The following is a 6,804-nucleotide window of genomic DNA, read 5'->3' on the forward strand; positions in this document are numbered from 1 at the left end:
TATTGAATACAAACTAGGTCGCGCTGGAAGTTAGTGGAGAAGAAAGGAAGAAACTGATATTGAGTTACATTGAGATTTAAGTGCTTCCAAACTGAGTTGGCATAAACAGATTGCTCAATTCTATCTTCTTTGTAAAACCACACACACACACACACACACAGTCTCTATCAGACTTTCTCATTTTGTTTAAATCATTATACCAGTTAACATAATTTTAATGAAATGTGACTTTAGTAGATGTATAGAAAATACAATGATTCAGATATTACAGTAATATTGTACCAGGGTCCAAGTGTTCTCTCTGCATGAGTAATTATAGCCTATAGTTAGAATTTATATTTATTATTGTTGTGAATATGACAATTTGAAATGTATTACACATGGAGAAACTGAAATAAGAAAATGAAGATATGTCAGTATAAGCACTAACATGGTTAATAAACTAAAAGCTAGGATTCTATTTAATAGAAACTTTAAAGGAAGAGTATAATTCAGTGATACCATTGCAATCTCTTGTTTTCCTCTCCCAAACTATATAAGAACTTTCTGAACAGTTTAGATAACCTCTATAGTAAGGTGACCAGAAGTCCTGCTTTTGGTGGGATAGTCATGATTTTTAATAATTTGTCCCGTGTCCTGGGGCATTTTTAAAAAGTCCGATTTTTGTAGAAAGGGTGCCCCGCCCCTTTTTTCGCTCCACCACGTGGCTTCCTCTTGCAAATATTTTCACTCATTTTTCCAGGTCTATCTTTGTCTATAGACTAGTGGCTGTGCGCCGGGAGGGCAGCCTGCAGGGCTGGAGGCTGTGCGGCGGCTGCGCGCTGCTGAGCACTAACAGGAGTCATGGGGAGGGCTGACCAAGCGGCCTCACAAGCAGGTCACCTCGCCGCCTGATGGAGGCTGCCCGGCTGCTTTCCCTCCACCCTCACCTTTTTCCTCCCCTCCTCCTCCTCGCTGCGATCTGGATGCCTGACGTGCCTTCCTTTCCTCCGCATTTGGCCCTTTCGTGTGGAGCCGCAAGATTATGAGCAATGCGGGGTTGCTACGCTAAGGGTGCCCGGTCCCAACTGGGAACTGCTGCTGCTCCTGCCGCAGGGACCCAGCGGCACACAATCCCTGCAGCAGTGGCTGACTATGCTCCCGGCCGTGGGCCCCTGCCGCATCCAGCGCATCTTCAACAGCAAGCAGGTTGCCCGCCTGGCTTGCTGCCACTGCCCCTCCATGGCCGGGTCATCCCAAACGCGCACGACCCGGTGTTCCCTGCGCCTAGCTGTGTTGCACACAAGCACGGGCATTCAAGGAATCCGGCGTTGTTGTTTTTTAAAAAAAAAATCCCGATCAACCCGATCGCTCCGGCTCTTCCCGCCCGGACGCCCGCAGCCCAGGAGCCGCCCGAAGCCTTGCAGCCCGCCCGGGGTGAGTCGGCTGCGCTGCAGCCAGTGGTGGGCAGGAAGAGCCGGCGAGGGGTGGTGGTGGCATCTTCGGTGGCGGAGCAAAGTCGCAGCAGCGCCAGCAGCTGGGCAGCCTCCATCGGGCAGATGGAGATTAGAAGCAGGGCGGCTGCTGGGGCTTTGGCTGCTCCTAGCTCCCGCGCCTCTTGTTGACTGCCCTTCGCTGCCCTTGCATTGGAGATGGCCGGGATGCAGTAGGGTGTTTGCAGAGGATCTGGAACCTTTAAAAAAAATGAGCGATCGGGTTGATTGGGATTTTTTAAAAAAAATAAAACGCTGGATTCCTTGAATGCCCGGACGTGTGCGCAACGCAGCTAGATGGGGGAGCTCTGCTTGGGATGACCCAGCTATGGAGGGGCAGCAGCAGCAAGCTGGGCAGGCAACCCGCTTGCTGATGAAGACACGCTGGACGTGGCAGGGCCCTCAGCCGGGAGCAGAGCCAGCCACTGCTGCAGGGATCGGGTGCTGCTGGGTCCCTGCGGTGGCAGCAGCAGCAGTTCCCAGTTGGGACTGGGTGCCCTTAGCGTAGCAACCCCGCATTGCTCGTAATCTTGAGGCTCCACGCGAAAGGGCCAAATGCGGAGGAAAGGAAGGCACGTTGGGCATCCAGATCGCAGCGAGGAGGAGGAGGAGGAAGGGGAGGAAAAAGGTGAGGGTGGAGGGAAGCAGGCAGAAGCAGCCACAGCAGCAACAACCATGCTGCCCGGGGTGGGCGTGTTTGGCACCAGCCTGATCACCCGGGTCATCATCCTGCTTCTAAAGGACGAGGGCTTTCAGTCAAGGCACTCTGGGGCCACACTCAGGAAGAGGCAGAAGAACTGGTCAAGGAGATGAATGTCCCCTTCTACACCAGCTGGATAGACAAGGTCCTGCTGCACAGGATATGGATTTGGTCTGCATCAACCTGCTGCCTCACCTCACCAGGCAGATCGCGGTGAAAACTCTGGGTGAGTCTCTGCGGAGAGCTTGGCGGGCAGCTGGCTGGACTTCCAAGAGGTGTGGGGGGAAGGAGGCCGTGGAAGAAGTGGCAGCGCCTTGAAATGGAAAAAGGTGTGCGTTGCGCACACGCACGGGCATTCAAGGAATCTGGAGTTTTTTTTAAAAAAATATCCCGATCAACCGGATCGCTCCGTCTCTTCCCGCCCGGACGCCCACCGCCCAGGAGTCGCCCGAAGCTTTCCAAGAGGTAGGGGGGAGAAGGAGGCCGTGGAAGAAGCGGCAGCACTATGAAATGGAAAAAGGCCTGCTTCCCCCCCCCCCCATCAATGGTGTCCCGCTTTACCAATTTTAAAATCTGGTCACTTTACTCTATAGTGACCTGGTTAGTATTTGAATGGGAGATCACCATAAAAGCCCAGGTTGCAAATCTAAGCAAAGAAGAAGCCCTCACACAAATCAATCTGTCCGTCCATCCATCCATCCCTCCATCCATCCAGGTCAGGACAACATTGCACCAAAAGAACATAAATGCAGTAAACAATGACTTAATCTACCAATATGTAGGTTTGTCCTCATATCTGATGCAATTAACATGCAGTATTATGGCACATACTCTGTTGTTCCACACTGAAGGATTTAATATGTTCCTTATAACAAATTATAAGAACCAATTATAAAACTATTACTGGAATATATTACATTAGATACTTGAGAGTACAAGAAGTATGGAATAAGGAATTGAAATGTCCAATCTCTAAAAATCAAGGGCAAACTATTTGGTGAATTAACATTTGGATAGTATATAGACAGTAGTAATTTATATTGTTAGTTGCCTTTTTTCCTATTGGTCTGCATTTATATAAATGTTAATATTGATATCACTAATATGCATGTACAATTAGTGTTTGTTTAATATATAGAATATACGCTTTGGTAAGTGATTACCTTTTTTCTTTTCAAACAAAATAAAATATAATATAAAATAAAATACAGTGATGCATAGGCATTAAAATATATATTATCATTAAATCCAGTGTGTAAAAAAACTAACTAAAAATTTAACTCTGACGATTTAAAAATTTCAGCTCTAGAGACTAAATAAATTTATTAGGATATGAAAATAACTTTCTGGTTGTACTAAAATTTTAATGCATTTGGAGTGTGCATTTGTTAATAGTTTACTAAATTTTGTAAAGAAAAGCAAACATATTCCTGACAACCAGAACATCTAAGATAGGAGGAACTAGCAGAAAAAAAATCTACCTGTAGTAATCATCCTCTTGTATGAATTGAGCTTGTTTACTGAACTTCAAATCACAAGTGATTTAGAACCTCTTCTGTAGGTGTGGCCTGCTTTGTGGGCCATGTGACCAGGTGGGAGTGGCTTGCCGCCCATGTGACTGGGTGGGAGTGGCTTGCCAGCCATGTAGGTGTGGCCAACTTGTGGTATGATAAAAAGCAAAGATACTGGTAGTACCAATGCTAATAGTTGCCTTGGTTGCAATTTCAAAACATCTGGAGCACCACTTGAACCCCATTGGCATTGAGAAAATCATCATCAGTCAATTGCAAAAGGTAGCTTTACTTGGAATTGCTTACATATGTGACAATACCGTTAAACATCTGCTTATCATAGTTCCATGGGATGGACTCGATAGGCAGAAAAAAGTGCCAAATTCAGTCTAAACATCTGACGATCAACCATAATAAAAAATAATGAATATTTTTGTCTTGAGGAAGGCTGGTTTGCTATCAGTTCCTATATAATATGTATATAGCTCTTATTTTAATTCTTCAACACAAATTCATACTCAGTAAATAAATTCTCCTTTTAAAAGCAATGTTTCTGTGGATTTGGTTTTACATTCCTTATGTTCCTTTAAGCAAATGCTATTTCTGAAACCACCAACATATTTGAAATGAACCTAGAATCTTTAAAAAGCCAAGCTCAGCTAATGTTATTTTATATTTTGGATAAAAGCAGTATTAACTTAGTAAGGTCTGCTTTCTTGTGGTACAACACATGGAAAAACACAACTCATGACAACAAAAAAACATTTCCAAATTTCAACCATTGTCCTCAATATAAATGCTGCTGCTAAATTTACTAACTTTGACACTGCAGATTTCAAAGAGAACCTATGCAGCATCAGTCATGTTGTAGACAATTATTCCACTAGTTTCTAAATCCTGAATCATTTTGTGTTAGTGTCACTCAGGCCTTGGATCAATAATACCACCTTCTGGATTTTTTTAAATTTGCAGTCTCTGGAGACTGCTACACTATGGCTACCCAAATGCAAGGTATATTCTGATAGTTGTCTGTCTTGCATAAACTATTATTCCATAATAAAGATAATTATTTCATTGCATCTGTAAAGAAAAATATATAGGTTCTAATTCTTAATGGTTTTTTTTAAAAAAAATCTCTTTGAAGGTGGGTTTATGGGTAAAAGTTTTGTGTGTGTCGGTTTCTGTGTGTGGGGTTTTCTTGGTCCTTAGTTTTATAAGTAAGTCACCTAAAATTACAGCAGTGAGATGGGCTGCGGTATATATTTAATAAATGTAGACCTGTAATACAATTTATGGAATATATACAGCATGTGTTTATTCAATTTATAGCCACCTTTTATGCACAGAAGCTTAAAGGAATACATCTGTCCATCCATCTATCTGTCCATCCATTTCTTTCTCCCTTTCCCTCTCGCTTGCACTCTGATCTATCTCTATCTCTATTTCAAAAGCATGCAGTTGTCTTTTCTGGCAGAGGGTAAAGTAGATTATGTCTCACTACTCCTAGTCTGTTAATTTAACCGCATCACTGATTCTGTGTATATTACATTATTATGTTGTATATATTGTATGTTGTAATATTATTATATTATACATTAATGTATGTTATATATGAATATATACTCTATAGAGAAAATATAGATCAGGGGCAATTACTCCTCTTTTGCTTGCTGGCAGAAGAATAAATACATGTTTAGCAGTTACTGTTTACTAAGTGAATTGCACTAGTTGCTGAGATGGGTTATGCAGAATTTAGTTGAGTTGAATTTACTTATCATATTTCTGCACCACCCAACACATAAAAAGGTGACTGAGCAGTATACAATCAAATCATATGAACAATTACAAAAATACTCTAAAATGAAAACATAAATACTATTTTAGTTATTAAAATACAAACAAACGATAGGGATTGCATAGATATTACACACAATGTACCAGTTCATTAAATCTCCTTTTCGGTCAAACTTCTTAAGATTAGTGGACAAGTTTTAAGGGATTTCTAGGACATCAAGAAGGGGGAACTGTCATATCTTGGAGAGGAGGAATGATGCTCCACAGGAAGGGCATAGCAGAAAATGCCTGTCTTTGGGGTCCTGCCAAACATAGTTCCTTAGCAAATGGGACCCAGAGTATGTCTCTTTTGAGATGGGCGGAAATAATCAGGCCATTATCAAAGTTGGCCCCATGTCATAAAGGCCTTTAAAGTTCAAAAACAGCATTGTGAATTGGATCTGCAAGCAATTGATAGCCAATATAGCTTGCAGAGCAGAGGCATAATGTATGCCATTCTAAGCCACACACTGGTTGTGTTTCTATTTTTTTTCTTAACTGCCCAGTTTATAACAAATGGGCCGATACAGGGGATTATTCAGAGAACTGCTGCAGGGCAAGATTTATTATTAAGAGTGTTTCTATGCCACCACAATAAAAGAGATTCCAGCCATTTACACAATACAAATACAGATTAATATATCCAAGGGAAGAATAAGGCAACTACAAAAAGAGTAGAAAAATAAAAAGCCTACAAAGAAGAAATAAAAGTAGAGGTGACAACATTCACATCAGGGGAAAGTCACCAAGAGCTTCCAAAAACCAACAAGGAGAGAACCAATCTGATCTACATGGGGAGCCTGTTCCAGAGTATGTTGGTGGCCTTACTATAGACAAACAGGAGCATTGAATCTTGCCTCAACTTTCAACCCGCCTGAGGGAAGAACTTGCAGCAGTTTCACCCTGATAAATCCAACTGGTTGGGCTGATATGGTTCACATCCACTTTAAATGTTCAATTGTTATTTAGCTGTGGCATCATCTTTTTGTAATGTTTAAATAACTTGATTAGGCATATATTGAGGTAGTTTGAAAGTTAATTTAAAACAAACTCTTATTCCAAATTTAGAATATTGAAATTAGTTTTTCTATACATTGACGCCAACAAAATAATAGAATTAATTTTCTGCCATATTTTTTAAAGCAGGGTAACAATCACAAAACTCTATGCATGAAGTCATTAAAAATGAATCTTGGATGATCCTGAAAAAAAGTACAGTAAATCTCATTAGTTATATACAGTGAACATAAGGGACTCTTCTTAGTTATATACAGATGCAACCAAAAGT

Source organism: Thamnophis sirtalis, unplaced genomic scaffold (genome assembly GCF_051295495.1).
Source record: "Thamnophis sirtalis isolate CommonGarterSnake01/CBP01778 unplaced genomic scaffold, rThaSir2_p1.2 scaffold_9, whole genome shotgun sequence".
NCBI classification, from domain to species: Eukaryota; Metazoa; Chordata; class Lepidosauria; order Squamata; family Natricidae; genus Thamnophis; species Thamnophis sirtalis.